Raw genomic sequence first — 24,035 nt, 5'->3', positions numbered from 1 at the left:
ACTGATGTTGAGACATCTGATTCTGGTTTTCTGGTATTCTTGTTTGTTTGTTTAAAAAAAAATTTTGCATGTATTCAGGGGGAGTAATAATTATGCTGTTTGTGCTCCTTAAGGGGGAGTAAACTTCTGTGTCCCTGAATGTTCTTGTGGATGTTGGAACATCCTGCCTGTTTGAGCTACTTATTATTGTCTGGGAATTTATTTTTCCTATATTTCTCTGAATAGCATGTTGTGACAGTTGACTGTCTATTTAGGATGTTATAGGAATTTATTTTTCCTTATATATCCGCTACTGAAAGGCTCTGATTTTTCAAGTATGGTACCTATTTCTCCAATCTATTGTTGCATATGATGATTTGTGAAAAATTGCGAAAGTAGGTTCAAAGATCTGTAATATATTTATTCTTTGTCCTGAAGATTATGTGTGATGACTGAAGAATTGTATTTTGGTATCTATTGGAAATCTGAGAATGTGAACCTTTCTTCAATGTAGATTTTTGTTGTGAAGATTGAAGGAAAGGTTGCGTGTGTTATCTCTCTGATTTAACTGGTTTGGGCTTAATTTGTTTTAGCCAAAAATTTTCCAAAGGGGGAGATTGTTGGATATTTGTATGTTGGCTTCACTTTTGCCTAAAACAAATATTCACTTCAGATGTGGAACACAATGTTCCAACATCCATGCTTGGTATGTTCATTTTGTGCCTTGCCTATGTTTACGCACGTGTTTGCTTGATTGAAGGAATCCACGCCAGCATGAGTTGGTCAAAACCGTGTGCAGTTATGAGAAGATCAGAACGATGTGATTTCCTAAGGGAATGGTAATGACTTAGGAAAGTTGTTTAAGGTGATGATAATGTGACTTTTAATGTGCCTACTTTTTAGGAGTTTCCTTATCCAGCCATGTTGACTGAGTAATGAGTCACCGGTGTGATCTGAAGCCTGATTGAGTTGATGATGCGCTTTGCTTCAGTATATAAAGGAGGCTGCAAGACCTGAAGATTTATTCAAGACATCATTTTACAAAATATAGTTTATTTAGGTTTTGAGTCTTTTGTGAGCCTTTCGTGTATCATCTTGATGTATGTTTAGGACTGTACTTTGAGTTGTAAATTGTGCACTACTCCGAAGCTTTTAAGCAAGGAGTTAGGTAGACTGTGAACTGCATCTAAGCTTTTAAGCAAGGTTGCATGTTGTTATGTTCTGAAGGTAACTTCATTTTAATTGAGTCTGTAATTTGGGAATCACAGGGGTTTTGTGATCTGTTGTAAGGGAGTGAGATGGGATCTCAGATCTAGGAGTTTCGAGGTTGAAGTCTTGTTGGGGTAGGTCCTAGGTCATAAGTGCAAACGTGGTTTGCTGAGAGCTTTTGAATACGGACTGCACTAGTGGATTTCCTTCCTGGCTTGGTAGCCCCTAGAGTAGTTGACGTTGCACCAAACTGGGTTAACAATTTCTCTGTGCCTCTTTTCTTTCTTGTCTTTTATTTTGTTTTATCATGTTGGTTAGCTTAATGTTATAAACATCGTATACAACATCTGTTTTCTGTATTTCATGTTGAAACATCTCTTAGAACATCTTAAGTCTAACATGGTAGAATTTCATGACCTCATGTGGAACCAACTTTCTTGGACACCCTTGTGTCTGTCGAACCGAAACCATGCCTTGAGAATTTCCATTAAGGCCAATCTTTTGACTAATCATCTAAATGCGAAAGCAATGCTGATTCTTTGAATCACGAGGTCAACTCTAGTTTGACTGCATTTAAGATAGCCCTTAAAAAATATAGGCTAACACCGCTGCAACCGTCAAAGTTGTAACGGGCATGGTTGATGATACATGAACAAGAACTGTTGCCCCCACTGTTTCATCAACATTTTTGCCATGAGATGGCGTCGTTTGTAGACTTTGTTGTGGAATTACATTTAATGATGTATTTTCCATCGACGCCCTTAGTGGGCTTGATGTTGGATCATCACTGCGAGTAGAACGTACCATTTCTGGAAGTTTCTTTCTATTCCTCAAGAACATACACAACAAAAAAATTTGTTTACCTTGGGAAAAAACAGAACAAATTTTCAAAAAAATTTAGACAAAAGCACAAACTGTCCCACTGGGCGTGCCAATTTGTTTACCTTGGATTTTGGTAAAATACTGAACTGATTTAAAACAAAGGCGAGCGAGATCAACCAGCAAATCTCAAGGCATTTTGTGCTTGATTGTTTTCCAGAAAATCGTGATTGTTTTTGTTACTGATAGCAAACTATGAATATAACTGTCGAAATCCAGACACAGGGTAAGACCTGTCGAGATTATCTTCAAGGGATCAATGCAAAAGCTTAAAAGAAAAGATTTAAACAAAGAAAAAGGAAAAGAGTCTAAAAAGTTTAAACTAGAATTGCATTGAAATGAAAGTAAAGGGGTGCACAGATTCGTACATTAGGACTTGTCTGCTCGTTTCTCCTTATGCGGGCGGATTGTTTGAGCGTAAGTTTTCAATATGATTGAATTCTGACCCGTTTTCCATAGAGGAAAATTCTATTTATACTAAGTAACTACCTACAGACACGTTCGAGACGTAACTACCAATAACTACTACAGACTTATTTGAATTTCAAATAATGTCTCTTTGACGAGAAACCGCTACCTTGCTCCTCTTTTCGATGCCAATCTTCCTTCGACAATCCTCTCGATTAGCACATCTTTTGGACTTCGATTCGACAATCGAACTTGAGAATTGAACTCAATTCATTCTCTTCGAAATCTGTGTCAAACTTCATTGACCACATTTATTATGGCCTGTCGAAAATACAGGCTAACACTTGGTTAACACACCTTCATGTCAAGCCCCAAATTCCAATCCTTGAGAAACTGAAGAAACCAAAGCCTGGAGAAGACAAAAGTGTTGAGAAATTGGAACAAGAACTCTTTGAGCAGAAGATGTTAGTTGAGAATCTGAAGAGAAATATGGCAGTAATGAAAGAAAAGCACAAAGCTAGAGAAGAAGCCCAAGCTAGAAGATCAGACGCTTTAGAAGAAGCTTTGAAGAAGCAATCATAGGAGATGACAACAATGATGAAGGAAATGATGGAAATGATGAAGAAACAAGCCTAACCTTAGCTTCTAATATCTATTTCTCATACTATTTGCTCTGATACTTTAATTAACCTGCTCTGATACTTTAATGTTATGGTTATTATTCCTTGATATGAGTGTTAACCATGCTCTGAATTATTCTTAGAAATATCTCATGTTTTTCTCACTTCTCTTTTTAGTCTTTATTTTACTTTTTGTTGATGACAAAAGGGGGAGTAGATATAGTATACATTTAGGATCTGAGCCCCACTAATTTAACTTCAAATTAAATTAGGAGAACCTGATGCTCATCTCTTAGTCTTTAATTTCATGTGAGATTATTTTTGAGTGACATTTTTAAGATTAAAATGAATTTAATTAACTTGGATAGAACTTAGGGGGAGCTTACAAACCTCATCTTAAGAACTATCAGACTCAGGGAGAGCTTATAAACCTCAGACCCTAAAGTCAACTTTTTAATTAGATTAACAACAATTGACCTTTAATACTGGTGTTTATCATCATCAAACGGGGGAGATTTTTGGGAAAAAAATTTGTTTAACAATACCACTTTGAGTTTTGATGATAACAAGATATTAAAAAATATCAATTGGATATGCTAATATTTTTCAAGTGTGCAGGACCACAGACAAAAAATTATATGTCTTTAGCTTAAGTATAGATTCTGGAAGAACAAATGAGAGCAATGAAATTTACAAAAAGGAAGCTTGTGTTGAAAGAATGAAGACAAAGTCTGAAGACTATCAGAAGCTGACGTCATCAGAGAGTCTGAAGAACCATCAGAAGCTGAAGTTCATCAGAGTCTGAAGACTAGAAGCTGAAGTTTGTTAAAAGTTGTTATTCCGAATGGACATGATTGCAGAAGGAATGGAAGCTTGGAGCAACAGATATTTCAGAGGAATTAGAAGGCATTGAATGCTTATCCCCTGAAGAGGGCATGAAAAGGACATAGTACAATTGTACAACCACTACCTCCACTACTCCACTCCTCATGTTTGCAGTAGTACAAGATAACATATGTGACTACGTTGGTTACTCTCCATTCATGGAATGAATTTGAAATTTTTCCTTCATAAGACAATAACCAAATGAAGCAACAGATCATTGGTGATTATTAAGCTTCAACGACGACTCTTTTTGATGTGCTGGCAATCAACAACGTCTCTTTCACACCTCTATATAAAGGAGTGAAGACTTGAAGATTGTAAGAGACTCACAACAATTTTACAAGTGCCAAAACTCTGCTGAAATTGTTTTCACATCAAAGTTCACTTACAATTTCTTAACAATTGTCATATCTCATAAATTCTAAAGTCTTGAAGAGTCTGTATCTGATTTGTATTATGAAAACCATTGATTGTATATCAAGCGTTCAACCTCAAACATTTTTCTGTGTAATTGTGTTTGTTTAGAAGTCTCGTGCTTTTGTGCTCGAGCATAGGAAGACTCTTGCGTTTGTGCTTCTGCATAGGAAACCTCTTGCTTTTGTGATTGAGTAGTTTGAAGTCTCTTGCTTTGGTACTTGAGCAATTGTAATCAGATATTGATTTTAGTGAACTCTTCTTGGAAGTGCAAGGGGGACAGGACTACTTCCGGATTGCGGAAGGAACTTATATAGTTGTTTTGTGTCTTTCTCTTCTCTCTCTCTCTCTCTCTCTCTCTACTTTATCCGCTGCATAAGACCCTGAACGTTGTTTAAGATTCTGAACTCTATTAGACTCTGAACACTGAACTTAGTTTTAAAAGGAAGAAAAAGATACACAATTCAACCCCCCCCCCCCTTCTTGTGTTTTTTTCACCTTCAAGTTCATCATCATTTTTTGGAGGGCTAGAGTCGACCACCAAATTGTCCTCGAGAATAAGATCAATTGATGGGTTAAAAGTGGATGGAGGTGAGGCTTGTTTGGGTGTTTCAGCATTGCTAGCCTAATCACTCTGAATTGGCAAGAAATAGTCGAATTTAGTAAAAAGTTTGTTTAGAAACAACTAGTGAATTTTAAAAGTATCAATGAAAATACCTTTGACACATTATCTCCAACACATGAACCAAAGCTTGTGACCTCGACTTTTCTTTCTTGCAGTCTTCACACGTGTCCCTTCTTTAGTTGTGCTCTTACTAGCATATGGGTTTCCCTGAGAATTTTTGACAAAATTCTGCTCACCAGTGTCCAACGTGTTTTCATTTTCTTTCCTTCTCATATCGAATCTCAGAAACTTTTACTTTTTTAGCAACCTTGGCAGCTTTAGGTGAAGCATCAGACTGTAAAGTCGAAAAAATTTGTGTTAGGAAAATCTAAAAAGCAAATACCACTGTATATAAAGATATAGGAAGCTTATATCTTCTTCACTTTGCTTTATCTTATTCGAAGAAGGTTTAGAAGCAGAGCTTCCTTTTCTTTTTTGATCTTGTTTGGAAACCATTTAGTTAATAGGCATCAAATGTCGAAAGAAAAAGATATAAAGGGAATCGAAAGATTCAATTACCTCTTTTTTCTCTGGCTAAGATGTTTTGCCTTTCTTTAAATAAGTACTTGTTTTCGAATTCGGCGTTCCCTCTACTCCTGTATCAGCTTTCTGCCTTGATTCTAAAGGTAAAGTTGAAAGCATATAAAGAAATAGGTTAGTCTTGCTTTAAATAAAATTGATAACTATTATCCTAAAGAGATTGTGATTCGAACCTGATGTAGGCCTAAATGTAATCAACCTCTAAACGTGTTTATGTCATGCATAGTCGGAGGAATTTGCTTTTCTTTCTTAGAGATAAGTTTTTTTTTTATTGCCATCCAAGAACCGCATACAAACCATTTTGGATATGGTGGTCTGAATGTTAATGCTAATTCATTTGATGGCAATGGTGCAAATATAACTTTGAAATGTAAAGCAAAAATGTATTTGTTGGTGACAAAAGGAGGAAATTTCATTGTCGAAATCTTTTCTACAAATTTTTCCTTTAATATCTTAGCCGCATAACAAACAGTCTAACTAAGATGCAATGGATCATATACAGTTTTGAAGTACTTTTTAAAAGCTTGGATTTCTTGAATATGTGTACCTTTTGGTTTCCTTCGATTTTTTCTGCACATAATGAAAAGCAAAGATCAGTTCAGGAAGCAAAGTGTTTGTATTTACCTCTTTACACTACTGGAGATAATATCCTCGCCACCATCTAAAAAAGGTTTTAGTACATGCATATGAAAGTTCAAAGGAGGCAGGATTAAAAGTTGGAATGTGTTCATCAGCTTGTCGAAGGAGAGATAGCCACATGTTTTCACTCTTCGGTTTCTTTAAGTCTACTCTGGATTTGTAAAGTGAGATAGGACAAGGTTGTACCAAGCTAAATTGTTTAGCATCTAAGTTTGGTTGATAACTACACAACCCATAGGAATCTGTCGATTTAATGGGAAATATCCTACTAGAAAGAAGAGTGGGAGTCATATAAGCTTTCCACATAGCAGTTGTTTCCTCTTCATGTTCGACATCCTTTGCAGGGAATTACCTGGTAAGCCATTCTGGTCCTCGGTTTCTTGTCAAAAATGGGGCTAGAGAGGGCGTGAAGGTATCACATTGCAAGAAAGCATTAAGAGCTTCTGAAAAGAGGACTTTGTTGGCTTTGTTCATTTCTCGATGTCGAAGCAATGCAAGTCCAATCTCTTCAGTGGATCTTTCCTGATATACTTCACTAAAACCCTTAGGAAGAAAGACGTCAAGTTTTGATCTTAAAGTGGCAAGAAGCCCGAATTGAAACAACCAAAGGGGACCAGGAATTATCAAACTTTTCACTTGGTTTCTCATTTCAGTTGCTCCTTGATTGAGGCTTTCATACAAACAACCTAGAAGGAGTTTTCTTACACAATTTGTTGTCCTTCACGAAGTTGGATGTCCAGAATTCTATAATGTTTTGCCACCTGGATAGATCTTGTGTAGAAAATGTATATAGATAGCCAAAATATTAAGAAAGCTATATGTTCTTTGTCTGTAACTTCTTCATCATCAGTATTATAGTGATCTTCGATGTAATTACCAAAAGCATGTCTTTTAAAATCATAGTTAAAATCTGAATCACAATTATTAGGGTCGAAGATTTCACCAGTAGGTTTTAAGCCTGTTATGGCCGCAACGTTCGGTAGTGTGGGTGTAAGCATTGCACATTTAAAATGAAGGCTATTGGTCAAGGCATTCAAAAAATGAAGTGCAGCCAGCAACATATATTTTTAGTACCTTGGGCCTTGTCTCGACAGCTGAATCAGATCGAAGATCCCTAGGTCTTTCCAAAAACCCCTTTCTATTTCTCAATTTTGTTAAGCCAATTAATATAAGCTTCAATGTTGTCGACCCTTCGAGCTGACCCAAAAACCGTAGTGTCTATATAGCTAAGGTCATAGGGACCTTTAGTAAACTAAAGGTGAACATTTTTTGTAACAAGGGAAAATTTCCTTGAGCTCGTCGTTGTTAACTCCCTTGGGAAGGGGTCCTAGTATGCATGCGTTGAGTTAGGGCAAGGGATTAATACATGAGATTTCCAGATTTGAGCTTTTTCTTCCTTCAAATTTGGTTCTTCAATGAACCTGCAATTTCTAAGTTAGAGTTGTATTGAAAAATTGAATAGTACATTATCTTGCTGAGATTGTGAAGAATTCTTTGTGTCAATTGTCATGGTCTTAGAAGAAGATTGGATTTTCTTCTTTGCGATTGGGATAAGTGATTTAGAAAAATTTATGGGTAGAGGTTTGAAGGTTTGAAGGTGTAAAAATGGTGTTTTTTGCGTTAAAAGAGAAGAAGGAGAAAGTTTAAAGTTAATACTGAAATGAAGAGACAAAAGGAAAAGGTATGAACCCCTTTATAGTCGTAGCCCACTAACTTTAGATGATGACGCCATGAAATGTTTTTCAAACTACCTTCTTAGTTTTTAATGGTGATGATGTCATAAAATTTTCGACAAAGAGAAATATGTTCGACAGAGTTCAAAAACATCATTTTCTCTCTATCTGAAAAATTTAGTCGAAAAAGACATTTTTGGGGGGAAATTTTTTCTTTTTGACAAAATTTATGAGGGAAAATTTGTTAGCCTGTATTTTAGACAGGCTATATTAAATGCAGTCAATGGAGTTTGACTTTGAATTTCAAAAAAAAGTTAATATGTTCGACATCATTATTTGATCAAAAATATGGACTTAGCAAGATTGTTGTTTTGGAGATTATAGTTCGACAAGCGAGAAGACGTCGAAGAAGGATTAGTTTCAGATAGAGACAAGTAAATGATCCTTTCAAGGAATGCCATCTGAATTTCAAATCGAAGAGGTGCTCGTAACCGTTAGTAGTAGTTACAATTTCAAATTTCTATGTAGGTAGTTTTCTAGTATAAATAGCAGTTTCCCATAGGAAAAACGGGACACAATTCAACCATACAAAAAAACTTACACTTAAACTATCTGCATCTAGAGAGAAACGAGTTACAAGTCAAAATGTATGAATATGTGTACCAAATTACATTCAATCATTGCAATTTAAGTTTGTTTTATTAAATTCCTTTGCTATTTACTTGTTTCTGTAAAGCATTTTTCATTCCTTTTCATTGGAAATAACTTTGACGGATTTAACTTTGTTAAATTTGACGGTTATCTTCATCACTTTGATAGGACAAACCGCAAGTGCACGGTCTATGGAAGTAGTAATAAAAAGAGAGTATCGTCCAACAGGGAGTTGTTCAATTCAATTAACTTTTAGAGAATGATTAAAGGAGAAGAAAGATTGTAAAGTAGAGGGTTTCAGTTGATTGAAAATAAATATAATAATAAAAAGAGCCTTGGGATTATTGGTTCATCGTAATGACGAATCCTTCACAAACAAACCCTTAAACTTATAACTTTACTTTAGTCCTAATTTCTAAAGACAAGTTTCTCTTTAGCGTATCAAAGCTTCTCTCGAAGTCAGTGAGTGTGCTCCTCCAACAACCACACCTATTCTCATGGGTGATTGCCTTTGGAATCCTTGAAGCTCGAAACTTTATATTTCTCAAGGTTTGCTAGACTATTCTCATGTTTCGCAATCCTTGTCTAAATTCACTTGTTCCAATCTCAAAGCTCCGCGTTCGCTTTATGAATTGATATTTGAGATGATGAATTAACAATTATCAAACCCTCTGTGTTCGCTTCCACAGTTTGATAATGGTTAATTCATGTTAAAACGGTAAATTTAGATTAGAAATTAGGGTTACATAGAATTAAGGTTTAAGGCTTGGTTTGATTCGGATTACGTCATTAGACTTATCTAACAATCCCAAGACATAGAATTCTACTCACTAATGCTCATTGTAGACATAGAGAAGAAGTAGAAGAAAAACATAAAATAAATAACAAGAAAGTAAAGACATAAAAGATGAACATTATTAAGAAAGACAATTGTCACTTATTGAATTCCAAGAAATAAGGATGAATATTTGTGATGGCTAGCTACTCTATTTATAGTTTACATTCGACTTAAAATCTAAGCAACTACATGGGCTTTTTGGTAAAACTAAAACAGAGTAGCTTAAGTCCTAAGCAAAAGCAGCAAAAGGTTGTCCTGGGAGGTGGCACGGCCTTGCCAAGCTTCTGACTTGGGGGAGACATATTTTTGTCTCCGAATCTTCGTATTTTTGCTCCGAATCAGCTCCAGACTCCTTTCTTTTGCTCCAAGACTCAATCCATCAAATATTTATTCCTGAAATATAATAATATGCAATTGAAGTAAAATAGTTCAAAAAGGAAATAACATTAAAATAAAATAAACTTAAATCTAATTAAAACGAAACCAAATATTATACTAAAACTAACTAATTATTGACTCATCACACTTTAACAAGAATATCAAGAACATTACACAATTTCTGGAAAATAACAAACACATTATGTCCCAAAATTTACTGGTTGATCTTTGATAAGCTATAATTTGGCATAGTTTATGTGGTGTTTAGTTGATAATTTCACTTAGAATTTGTGTGTTTCTAGAACTAGTTTACTTCAATTGCTTGTGTTTTAAATTCAGGTAAAATTAAATGAAGAACAGTGACTATGGAGCTAAAGCGTGATAAAGAATCAAGAAAAATTTGAAAAATCAAGTTCCTAGTGCAAAACCATCTCGCATGGTCGTGCCTTTCTTTGCACTGACTGTGCGTCCCTCTTCTCAAGACCGGGCTAGCCAATGTCGAATGACACACACGGACCGTGCGGATATGACGCACGACCGTGCATCCACCAGATTCCACCCCTGACCGCTTTTACATCAGGCACGGTCATGTGGCTCATAGGCACGACCGTGCGTCCCTCTCCGGCTGTTTTAGCTGTTACAAACTCTTGGAATTTTACCAATAAAGCCTTTTAATCCGTGGTTAATGATTTGTCTGAAGTTTTAGGCTATAAATAGGGCTCTAATGAGACTGAAAAAGCACCTTGGATCATTTTGAACTTGATATATTCTTGCAATCAAAGTTGTCATTTTGTCTGAAGTTTTAGGCTATAAATAGGGCTCTAGTTCTTTATTTCTCTTGCTCTTTACTTTGTGCAATTTAAATTCAGAAATTTGTTTAAATGTCTTTATATTCCATGTCTTGTATTTTATTTCCTTTGTCTACAATGAACATGAGTGAATAGACTCTCTAGACTTGGGATTGTTGGAAGGTCTAATGACCAAATCCTATTCAAACCAACTCTAGAACCTTTTTCTATTTAAATTCTTTTCTATCTAATCTCATCATCTTTAATTCTTATTTCAAATAACAATCGAAGGATCGAAAGATGAAGATTGTTATTGGATCAAATGAGATTAGACAAAGTAAGCAAAACATGAGAATAGTTTTGTGAACTTTGAGACATTAAGATTAAAACTTAATGGATCTCAATAACAATCAACTATGAGAATAGTTTTGATTGTTATAGAGATACATTTCTGGCTTCTGAAAGGGAACATGAATTACTAATGATAATCTTGTCTTAAGAAAATGAAATTAACATAGAATAAGGGAATAGATAAGGAATTTGTTTAGTTTGTCATTTAGATCGACATCAATCCTAAGGCTTTTTATTATAATTGAATTTTAATCAAAGAAACTATTGAACTTCTTAACCTTAATCATTTCAGCTAATCATAACTAAGAAAGAAATCGGTAATTACAATAACTCTCTGATGAACGATATTTTTACTACTCGATAAGAACCGTACACTTGCGGTTTCGTGTCAATCTTACAAGTAATTAATTTTAGGGTTAATTAAGTTTTTATTCCCTATAAATAGCTGCAGTTTTGTTTTAAGTCCCTACAAAAACAAATCACACTCTTTAGTCCCTACAAAATTTTCCGTTAGTGTTTTTAGTGCTTGTTAAATTAAAATTTGTTTAATTATGCTTAAAATTTTAAATTTTTTAATGATTTTTTACATACTTGTTTAAAACATTATAAAACGTTCCTCCGCAATAAGTTAGCTCAAAATTTTATTTTTAGGTCCAAATTTTCGTTAGGTTTATATTGAAGTTTTGGCATTTAAAAAAATTATATTTAATTCATCACATGTTAAAAAATTCTAATTTTTTATAAAAGAGATTATTATAATGTTCTTAACATGTCTGCTAAAAATCATTTAAAAATATAAAAGTTGTATAATTAAACAAATTTTAATTTAACAGGGACCAACACATACTTTTAGTCCTTGTAAAATTAAAATTTGCTTAATTGTGCTTAAACTTTTAAATTTGTAACATATTTTTTACATACTTATTTAGAACATTATGCAAAGTTCCTCAGCAAAAAAGTAGCTCAAAATTTTATTATTAGGTCCAAAATCATTAATATAATCTTGAAAATTTGGCTTTTAGAAAAAATTCATATTTATTTCATTACATGTTAAAAAACTAAAAAAAATTATAAAAGAGTGTCTTACGATGTTATGAACATGTCTGTAAAAAAATCTTTAAAAAAATTTAGAAGTTTAAGCATAATTAAACAAATTTTAATTTAACAGGGACTAAAAACACTAACGAAAAGTTTTATAGGGACTAAAAAGTGTGATTTGTTTTTATAATGACTAAAACCAAAACTACAAATATTTATAGGGACCAAAAACTTAATTAGACCTTAATTTTATACAAAATCATGGTAAACACTATTGAAAGCAATTTTAAATTGAAAAGTACTTTTCTTTAGAAAGCAAACCCTTACATATTATCAAATAAGCACTATTTTCTACGTACACAGTACACACCCTATATATATTATATATACACACAAACACTCCTCCAAGCACAACTACCTCGACACTAAAGCTGGTATATACTTGTGTCATACCTTTGATCACAAATAAGAAAGCTGGGAATTAAGATGTCTTACTTATCCGTGCTAGTTTTGTTTCTTGCATTTATCACTATCACCACCAATATTGCATGCGATCCCGTGAATGAAATTTATGAGTCTGCGCCACCCAATGGACTGGTCAACCCACCGACCATTATTGTTCCAAAAAAACCTGCGCCACCCAGTATTCCTCTCAATCCTCCTTTTACACCGCAACCACCCCACAAATGGCCTGGACCACCACGCAACTGGCCTGGAGGACACCCATGCCCACCAGGAATAGTATTTGATTGTCCAGAGGATGGCAACTAAAAAGTGACGGCTGGTAATACATTCTATATGCAACACAGTAGCTTTGGTTTTCACCGGTTGGCAAGATTTCCTGTATTAGTTATAAGCTTAATTGGTGTCCTGTTTTTATGTTTGTATGGTTATTTGTTTTCTTTCTTGTGGCTGAACTTTCTCTATTTTCTTTTGGGTCATGTTAACTTGTATCTTTATAGCATGATTAAGAATTCCATTAATAATAAATATTTATTATAAAAAAATACATTTCTAACTTTTTGACAAATAAATAGACATAATTTTCGATATATAATTTCTATTTTGTGTATCCTTAGCATGTGCCTTGTGGGCACAATTTTTTAAGTAAAGTACTCCCTCCGTCCCTATATCTAACCACTCATTTGACTTTATTTTTGTCCCTAAATCTAAACCCCTTTTCAAATTACTAGATGCATTTATTATTATTTTCCTAAACATACCCCTAATTAATACTACCAACTTATCTTGAAATTTAAAAAGTCAAATTTAATACATATACAAACAAATGACAATATGGTAATATTAACACACAAAACAGACATAATAATTACACTGACAGCTTTTCTTAAGAAATGTAAAAAAAGCAAAGGGAGGTTACATTAAGGGACGGAGGGAGTACTTATTAACGGAGTAAGAGGTGTACTCCAACTGTTACAGCGAGTCCTTCGTATTTTTTTATGTTTTTTGCGTGTCCTTATAGAACTGTGTTTTAGTATGTTTTTAATAAATTCATTCATCCATTTTTTTAAGTAAAATAATAAATCATCCTTAATCTTACATTTCTTAGCTTATATTTGTGCCCGTCTATCCGCTCTTTCTACTGCGCTTGTCCGTCTGTCCGCTAATTCTACTGCGCTAATGCATGTGATTATTTTATTATATTTGTTTGTATAATTTTGATTAAAATTTTTAAATTTTTAAATATTTATGCAAATTATTGATATATTGATTTATAAACAAAATATTGTCAAGGCATATAAAATTAAGATAAAATAATGATCATTTATTGTTTATTCTAATAGTAATTACTTACATCATAACATAAATGTATAAATGACATGTTATGTAAAAGAAACATTGTTATGATTACGATAAAAAAAAATCTTTAAAAGCTACATTTTTCGTAAAGTCTCCATCTTCTCCTTTTATTTTCCCTTCTTTAATGAGAACTTTTGTTGAATTTTGTAAAACTCATCTTGATAAAGCTACATATAATTGACCTTGGCTGAAAACATGTCGTGGAAGATAGATTCTGACATTGGGAATGGTCTGCCCTTGTGACTTATTTATGGTAATAACAAAATTTAGTCTAACGGGAAACTGTTTTCTACTAAGCACAAAGGGAAGTCCTTAACTCGCATTTGTTTTTAATTTAATTTTGGGCAAGAATGCTCTTTTCCATCATTGTTTCCTATTAGGATTTCCACATCCAACATATTCTTAAATAATCCACGACATAACAATTGTGTCTCATTACACAGGTCATATCTAAGGTTTATGTTTCGCGACAAGATCAAAGATGCACCTTTTTTTACTTTTAAAATATGTGGCGGGATATTTCCTTGAGCCATTGAGTTTAGGAATTCCTGTTGATATGGTAGTGTAGCCATTTGTTTCTTTCTTTCCTATTTATCTATCTTTAATCCACCGGTTCTATTTCCACTTCTATTTGATTTTTTTTCTTTTATATTGTGATTACGAATTATGATATTACTCATCGCCTATGAATCACATACACTCCTCGTATTAGATGTGTCTGAACACGTGTTGCATCCGCATCCACAAATATAATTACCCTAAATTATGTGATTTTCTCAAATTATCAACTTTATTGGCATGTTAGTGTCCGTGTTGTATCTGATGTCGGTGTTCGTATCCATACTTCTCAGCGGTCCTCTCCTTTAATGGCCTCTCAGATGGTGGTTTGAAGCTTTCTAGTGTTTCTGTTTTTAGTTGTTGGTAACATGAGTGTGATTATGGTTTAACAATTTTGAATTGTTTAAATGGTTTTAACATTATGATTTCACTGTATTTTGTTAGATATTGGGTGGGGCCATGGGAGCAGTTTATCAATCGTATACATGCAGAACGTTTGTTACTAATATTTTTTTAGAGGATTTAAAATTCAATCTTTAACATTATATTTTGCTCATGTTTGTTACTAATCTTAAAGTCCAATATTTAACATTATTTTTTGCTTACGTTTCTTACTAATTTTTTTTTAGTGTATTTAAAGTTCAATCTTTAACATGATTTTTTGTTCACATTTGTTACTAATCTTTTTTTTAGAGAATTTAAAGTCCAATCTTTAACATTTTTTTTTTTGCTCACGTTTGTTACTAATATTTTTTTAGAGGATTTAAAGTCCAATCTTTAACATTATTTTTTTGTCACGTTTGTTACTAATTTTTTTAGAGGATTTAAAGTCCAATCTTTACCATTATTTTTTGCTCACGTTTGTTACAATTGATCAAAGACTAATGAATAGTAACTTCATAAAATAATAAAATTATATGGAAATACTGTTTTTGTGGAAGTAATAAAATAATATGCAAATATTGTTTTTTGTGAAAGTGATATCAAAAGAGTTGGCAATCTTTGTCGATTGTATTGAGGGGAACAACACAGATCTACAACATAAAATCGACTAATAAAAAAGTAACAAGAGTTTTTGGTTTGTGCTAGTTTTTGTGAGTTTGATCTATGGTTAATGAAGGTAAAAGAGGGTTAATGGGGACGATTAGTGACATGGATTAATAATCCACGTGTTATTTTATAATTTGCTAACAGTAAGAACAGTTCATAAGAAATTGTGTATAAGTTTTCTCCTTAAATTAAATTTATTATCTATTTGTTACATGAGTTATTTGTATTTAAAATTAAAAATAAAAATTAAGGGTATTTTTAGGAAGAAAAGTCCAACCCAAAAGCGTATTGAAGGGGTAGTTTTCTTTATATATAAATATGGGTGCTTGTTTAGTGAAGTTTGCATTTATCACTAAACTTATGAGTCTGCGCCACCCAATGGACTGATCAACTCACCGACCATTATTGTTCCAAAAAAACCTGCGCCACCCAGTATTCCTCTCAATCCTCCTTTTATACTTCCCCACAACCGCCCCATAAATGGTCTGGACAACCACCCCAGAAATAGTGCTTCATAATCCATCTATATCGCCTGATTATTACATGCTAATTGTATAGAGGATGGGAACCAAAAAGTGATGGCTGGTAATTAATTTAATTAGCAGCACAACAACTTATATATGTATTATATATATATATATATATATATATATATATATATATATATAATAATAATGAGTTTTGTTAGAAGCCACTCATGAAGGTGTCTTTTAGCAAGTCACACCTCAAGGTGTGATTTCCACTTTTTAGTTATAACTTTGCTAAAAGACACCTTCATAAAAATTAGTTTGTGTCTTTTAACAAATGCTCATAGAATAACTTGCTAAAAGACACCTTCATAAAAGGTGTCTTCTAACAAAACCCTATAATAATATATTGTGTATGCAACACAGTAGTTTATGATTTGCTCCGGTTGGCAAGATTTCCTTTGTTATAAGCATAATTGGTGCCCTGTTTTTATGTGTGTATGGTTAATTGTTTTCATTTCTTATGGCTGAACTTTCTCTATTTTTCTTTTTAAGTAAAGTGTGCATCAATGGAGTAAGAGGTGTACTCCAACTATTACAAAGACGTCCTTCCGTTTTTTTTTTGCGGTCCTTATATTACCACGTTTTTGTACACTAAAATATCATCCATGAACACTACGACAAACTGATCTAAATACAAATGGAAAAATCCTGTTCATATATTCAATAAACACTCCCGACGCGTTAGACACACCAAACGGCATCACTGAATATTCATAGTGACCATAACGAGTTTTGAATGCAGTATTGGGTACATCCTCTGACTTCACCAGAATCTAATGATATCCCAACTTCAAATCAATTTTACTAAACGCGCAAGCACTAGCCAACTGATCCATAAGATCATCAATCCTGGGTAAAAAGTACTTATTCTTGATAGTAACTTTATTCAACTGTCGATAATCCTCACACAACCTCGTACTACCATCTTTCTTTTTAAGTAGCAACACTGACGCTCCCCTTGACGAAACATAAGGTCTGATGAATTTCTTCTCTAACAAATTCTCTAACTGTTTCTTTAACTCACCCAACTCCGATGCAGACGTCATGTATGGTGCCATTGACACAGGTCTAGTCCCAGGTACTAAGTCTATAGAAAATTCGACTTTTCTTTCTGTGGTAAATCGCTGATAACATCTGGAAACACATCCAGAAATTCACATACAACATGTTGACAAGCTACCCCATACTATCCTTCTACTTTAAAAGAGGCAAACATCATCAACACTTGGGCCTCCTCCTTCAGAGACGATATCACTTGTTCGGATGACATAAACTTCGAATGCATATTTTCCTCGGGTTCAGGAAACAACATGATCTTATCAAAGCAGTTAATATAGTCCCGATTGAATCTCAACCAATTCATCCAAAGAATAACATCTAATTGACTTAAGACAAACAGACTAAGTCCATCCCGAAGTTATAGATAAAGGACAATTCCGACAAACCAACGTAGTGTTCAATGAACCACTAGTTGGTGTATCAATAACCATACTACCCGATTTTGAAGACACTTCAAGGTTTAATCTTTTCACACAATCTAGAGAAATAAAGGAATACGTAGCTCCGGTATCAATAATAGCAAGTAAATGTATATCATTAATGAAACAAGTACCTCGAATCAAGTTGTCAGAACTAGAGTCATTTGTCTCGCTCAAAGCAAACACAATTCCTCTAGAGTGCGCTTTTTTATGCTTTTGACATTGTGTACTGATATGACCCGCCTCTCCGCAACACGGTGACCCTGTCCCCCACACGTAAAAAATTTCATCTCCATGCTCATGCATTCAGCATCACAATGACCTACAGTACCACATGTAAAATACCTCAGAGGAGCAGGAGTGTCTCCCCCACCTGTTCCCTTCTCACTCGTATCCTTCTGTTGGAACATATTTTTGTGCTTATCTGATGGAGCCCCATATGGGTTGCCACGATCCTGACTCTTACCCTTCTTCTTGCTAGTAATCTAGTAGTGAGTAGGTGTCGTTTTACTATCCTCCTCATAAATCCGGCATTTGTTGACCATCACCGATAACTGCCGAATCTTTTGGTAACCAATAAACTGCTTAATCTCGGAACGCAGTACATTCTCAAACTTCAAACCCTTAGAAGCTTCAACCCCTACGGGAATGTAATGAGGACATTGTAACGCCCACGCGAATAATACAAATATTCAAGAAATAGACGGCACGTCTTCAATAGTTCTCAAAACATGCATACTAAAATTTCACAAAACGTCGCAGCGGATAAATAACATACATCTCAAATAGCCGCGTCATAAGCATTATACATACATCATCAAATAAATCTCCAATCTCAACAACATAGTCAACAAAATAAAAGACCAACATCCTAAATCAGTGCCCTAAACAAAAGACTCCAAGAACAGATAACGGAGGTGACTCCCGCTATCCTCAAGCACTCACCAAGCAAGCAACTAACTACACATGCACGCCGTCTACCGATTCATACAAATAGGTAGGCGGTCCGCCAAAGACCATTGGGGATTAGCTTCATATCATCATAATCAAGCATAAACAAGATAAGCATTCAAGGATTTCATGCATGACACATATACATACTCAACATTCCTAGAATACTACCATCACATATATATTATCCCCAGTTCAACATCAATCATGTTATCATACTTCTATCATAGCACATGTAATATCCCGCCTGTCGGTATCGGAATATTACCAGTCGATCGTGCCAGAGGATTAATATTTCGGAAAGAAGTTTGATGGAAATATTTATTATGAGATGTCAGCTTAATACGGATAAAGTATCAGTGTCGGATTTAACACGCTTGAGGCAAGGGTATTATGGTAATTTCACACGAAAGGGATATTTATTTGGATTTGGCCCCAAAATATCTCATTTTTGGTCTTCTTTCTCTCTCTAGGTTAGAGAAAGAGTTTTGCTCTCCCTTCTCTCTTCTCCATCGGTCTCTCTCTCTTCTCTCCCTACCTCACCAATTCATCAAATCTTCTTCCTCAAGGATTCTTAGGTTGGTGATGAATCATGCATCATCGTGCTTAGATTGCAAGAAAGAACAACAAGTTTGTATGGTTTGAGCAAAGGAAGCAAGTGGATTAAGCTAGGGTTTTGGCTTGTTTGAGCTTGGGAATCAAGTTCACATCATGATTAGGTTAGTTCCTTAGATAGTTTTCCACCTTTGGCAATTATGTGATCATTTTTGTAAGCAAACTATGAAATTTTAGGGTTTATGCTTAGAGTTTAGTTACCCCTTTTCTTGTCATGCTTACTAAGCTTGTAAATACTTGCCATACAAATGTTTTACAGGTTTTCTATGACCACTAGAGTTATAATATGCATAGAGACACTTGGTTTTGAGGTTTTTGGGTCAAAACACCATTTTTACAAGTGTTGGACTGTCACAATTCGCCACAGCGAGCAGGTAGCTCGCTGGGTGAGCTGGACAACAGAACAGGGGGTGTTGTTCGCCCCCAACTCGCCACAGCGAGTAGCAACTTGCCTAGGCGAGTAAGACAGTGCAACATTGCACTGCTTGCTCGCCTCAGGCCCTTTTGTCATCTTTCGAGCCGATTTTTCTTGTACAATCATTTCATAAAAGTAAACCCCTCAAACCAAGGTCCTATTTGATAATCTTTTGCAAGGTTTTCTTGAGAAAGAAGAAAGTATTTGATAAGTTAACAAAGCATGGCAAACGAGAGATATTACGATAAGAATCGGGTAGCAAGATAATCATTCAGGAAGGGAATGAAAGTAGAGCCTTGACATAGTTTGTCAAGAACTAGAATAGCTTGTTAAGAAGTAGAATGTTAGATATGAATCTTATGCATGATAAGATGCGAAGTGATAGAGTATTCTCTTCGCATAGAAGCTAGAGTGGCCATACGAGTATGGCAAGACGTGAATTGATTAGATATCTCTTCACATAGTAAGCTAAGCAAGTGTATAGTTTACCTCTAGTGGGATCGTTTAAGGATCCGAGGTAAAAGAGATAGCTTATATAGATATAACTTTCATGCATGTATAGAACAAGATTTTAATAATGATGTAGGTGTCGTGTCCTTTGTGGTCTACACTAGGTTGGCTCAGGGGTTTCAACTAGAGGAAACGGGGTTAGCCGTAAGGATCCCGCACGCCACTGAGGGAGTGTCGTCGGTTATACCTTAGATAGGTTTCCATCAGTTAGATAGGGATTGTGTTCGGGGTTACTCCACTCGGGGCTTTCCGTAAAATGAATTCAGATAATTGTTTGTATGCTCAACGCTAACTTAATGAATGAATCTGACTATGCATATTTATTAGACAATTATATGTTATGTCATAGAGCCTTGACGTAGATCGTCAGGAATTAGTATGATAGCAAGAGTGATATGTTGTTAGTTGCAACATATTTATGTAATAGAGTATGTAGAGAAAGTTATGCCGATGACGATCTTAGGTTTCCCCTAATCGTCCGGTTTAGAATCGTGTCATGATTATAGTATGTTTAGACCTCGATACGTAGAGCGTATTCTTGGCAACGCGATTTTAGTTTCCCCTTGACCGCCATGACAAGTATAAGAAGAGAAACCTATAACAAGGTAAGAAGTACCTATGACGGGTCTAGTATGCACGACCGTCTAGGAAAGCAAGTCCCCACACACGTATAATTAACCGGCAGGTTGTATTGTAGACACGTGGTGACTGTAGGATTCCCCCGAGGTTACCTATAGCCTAGGGTTAGGTGGAACTCACTGAGACATTATGTCTCATCCCAATCCTTATTTGTTTCCAATAAGCAGGATGATATGCATGCTTGAAGCCGGATGGATATTTCATCAAGTGCATGTTCGTACCTCCGCATGATGTTATGGATTTTCAAGGATGCATTTTCTATGTATGGATAAGATGTTTTGTAATTTGATTGTACTAACGCGAATTGTTGTATAAATATTCATTCCACTACACCATTTATCCTTTATAACAACAATCGAAAAATGTTGCCAGAACTATGAAAAGCGTTGCCTAATGGTATAGGGGACGTTTTCCAGGGGTCTCCTATACGAGCGTCGCCTATAGTCTATGGGGACGTTTTTTCATGATCTTTGGGCACACTATTTCAAAACGTCGCCTAAGCCCTAAGAATAGGGGACGATTTTTTGGGGATTCTGAAGGGGCGTTTTTAAATGTTCCCATAGATTGCTTCAATTAAAAAACGTTGCCTTAAATGTGAATCTTTAAGAAAACCTAAAAACGTCCCCATAGCTTACAGGCAACATTTTTAGAGTGTTCTCGTAAAATTTTAGAATTTTCCAATTATTTTAGAAATGTAACTATAGCTTAAAGGCAATATTAAAAGTGTCAATTATAACTCAAACAAGATCGAATTTAGCAAATACAACCACAAAAGATGTAATATAATAATCCTAGCAATCAAAATGTCAAACATTACTTGATAAGTTTAATGCTTCGAAGTATAAGCCTAGCAAAATAATAAAACAAAACTATAGTTCAGACAAGTTTAGTGGTTTAACTACAATCCAAAATGTGGTTTAACTACAATCCAAAATAAAACACCATCCAACTCGATCATTCAAGTTTATCTTGTAATTCATTACGGGTTTCACGAGCAAAATCTGAATGTTTTGCATCAAAGTCTTTACATGCTTTGGCATCGGCCGGATGCCTCAACTTCCCATCCCTTGAACGCTTCCCATCCCTTACGGCCGGATGCCTCAATTTACGACACAAGCTCATTGTCATGTTCCTTCACACTTCAGTCTCATAGTAGCTTCTAAATGCATACAACAAAGAAAGCATAAAAACTCTTAGATTAATAAAACAAGAACACATACCATTCTAAAAACAAAATTGAATAGTATATATGACAAAGACATGCTTGAAGTTAAACCATAAATGCCTAAAATCACAACAGACCTTAAACGGAAATGTTGATCTCAATGTTGAAAAACAAACATTCCGAGCTGAAACTTTGTACCATGACCCATACCTATCTTGTTGAAGCTACACAACACCCGCATTAGAAGCGAAAGCTGCAGTTATTGATCTAATTTTAGTTCTGCAGTCACACAGTCAGAACAATATTAGATTTTTTTAAAAGAGCCTCCCAAACCAAAATTGTAGCGTGCACTTTAAGAAAAACAAGCTTAAGCTAGAATAATAGTAATAACAAAAAAGGAAGATAATAGGTGAAACTTTTAAGAATATTGGATCAAATTATAACTAGGACATATACTCTAAAATTTTAATTTCTAACTAGACCATGGAAGTAGAAACAATAGTGAAAATACTATCACCATAACACACATAAGCAGACTTATTGGATATGGACATTACCTACAATCTATTAAACCCATGAGAAAATTTTCCTAAATCATCATGACACTAGAGCAGTAACCATGTTGACAGCCTTTTTACATATATCATGACATACAAACTAAAATAACTATATCTATGGAACAAGCATAACTGGCTCAAAAACAAAAATAACAACATATTACACAAAATATACTCATCTTATTTTCGCGCTAATAAACAATAATAATATATATTTCCAAACACAAGTAGAGCAACACAAAACCTAGGCAATTAACCAATAAATAAATAAACAAATGAAAAACTAATAATTAAGAGAAAAGAGAAGAACCATAGAAGATATAACAAACTAAAAACCACTTCAGATCTAGACAAATCAACATCACATATAACAATTTACAACACAATATGTGATTCAAGAATACATTGCAAAAATGAAACTTAAAGTTGATGATTAAACGTGAAAAATTGATGTTCCAGTCGAGCTATTAGTGATAACGCAACATGAAAATGATGGTTTAAATAAAAAACTGAAAAAAAAAAGAATGATTTCAGAAAAAAGATATACCTCAACAAAGAACTTTTGGGAAATTAGGGATTATCAAGATAATCTCGAAACCCTTGCGAGTAAATACGATTGGCAGAGAGGACAAAACATACCGTTATTTTTCACGAGTTTGGTGGTGAAGGCGACGACAAAATCTGACTGGAGCAGAATTCATGACGACGTTTGATCTGGGTCGGAGCGAGCAATGAGTGAATTTGATTCTGGTGGATTTGAATTTGGTGACAACAGTGGATCTGCGGTCGACAATGTGTGAATCACAAAAGTTCAATACAACATGTCTTAAAAATATTGTGATAAATATTTAATAAGAAAAAACACCGTTAAAAAAAACAAAAATAACTCTGACCTAAATTGCAAAATCATTGAATTAGCACAAAGTAGAAAAATTATGAAATGGATCATAAATCCTATCCTTCTCTCGATCTCATCTATTCACAGAAACTAAAAATTTCTATATATCATTCAAAAAACAATATATAATAAGAAAAATCGAAATCCAAAGCAAAGAGAAGTCAAGCATACCAAATGGTCAAATGGGTTCGGGAAATCAAAATCAATAACAGATTTGAGGTCTAAAGAGAAAAATCGAAGATCAGAGAAACGATTTGGGTTCGATTGCGACTTGGGTTTAAGGAACGAATTGGGTTAAGTGGGTTTTCATGGTCGAAAGGGTTTGGGTGTGTCTGAGGAACGATTTGAACTAGAGGATTATGAGATTTGGTTTTGGAGATTTGAACGAAGCTGGTGTGAAGGGATTTGAAGAACGATTTGAAGGAAAGGATGAACGATTGAAAGATTTGAGGTACTATTTGGGGAAGAAATTTGTGTCTGGGATGATGAAGGCGATATGGATAAAGGTAAGGTACAACACAAATAACTTTTTTTCTATAATATAAAATACGTGTTATATTTATATATGTTAAATGTTTCTTCTTTTTTTTTTTTAAAATAATGTTTTTTTTTTTACCATAAAAAAATTGGTTTTGAAGCCCACATACGAATCTTCTTTTCTCAAAACCTTTTTATTTATTTTTTTTGACAAACTCTCAAAACCTTTATATATATATATATATATATATATATATATATATATATATATATATATATATATATATACTAAAATGAAATAGATGTATCTAGGGATTAGTCATTTCAAATTGAATTCTCCCTAGATACACAATACACATGTCATGATATTTTATTTCACAATTGAATCAATTTAAAAAAGACCTATATATATATATA

At 34.3% G+C, this 24,035-nt stretch overlaps 1 long non-coding RNA gene across 2 annotated transcripts; it reads right to left on the bottom strand.

Annotated features, from left to right (window-relative positions):
* Positions 1 to 21,273: 21,273 nt before the first annotated feature.
* LOC146946607 (uncharacterized) lies at positions 21,274 to 23,677 on the bottom strand. 2 transcript variants are annotated; one of them, XR_015026778.1, is made up of 4 exons: positions 23,137 to 23,677; positions 22,883 to 23,023; positions 21,824 to 21,965; positions 21,274 to 21,680 (listed from the first exon to the last, which is right to left on the bottom strand). It is a non-coding gene; the product is annotated as an uncharacterized LOC146946607 (long non-coding RNA). The 2 variants fall into 2 exon arrangements; XR_015026777.1 differs by having other exon boundaries at positions 23,313 to 23,676.
* Positions 23,678 to 24,035: the final 358 nt, after the last annotated feature.

This window comes from Medicago sativa, chromosome 2 (genome assembly GCF_051527215.1).
Source record: "Medicago sativa cultivar Bolivia chromosome 2, Bolivia_mono, whole genome shotgun sequence".
NCBI lineage: Eukaryota > Viridiplantae > Streptophyta > Magnoliopsida > Fabales > Fabaceae > Medicago > Medicago sativa.
Note: the sequence above shows the minus strand (reverse complement) of the source record. Positions and strands in the feature narration are given on the sequence as shown.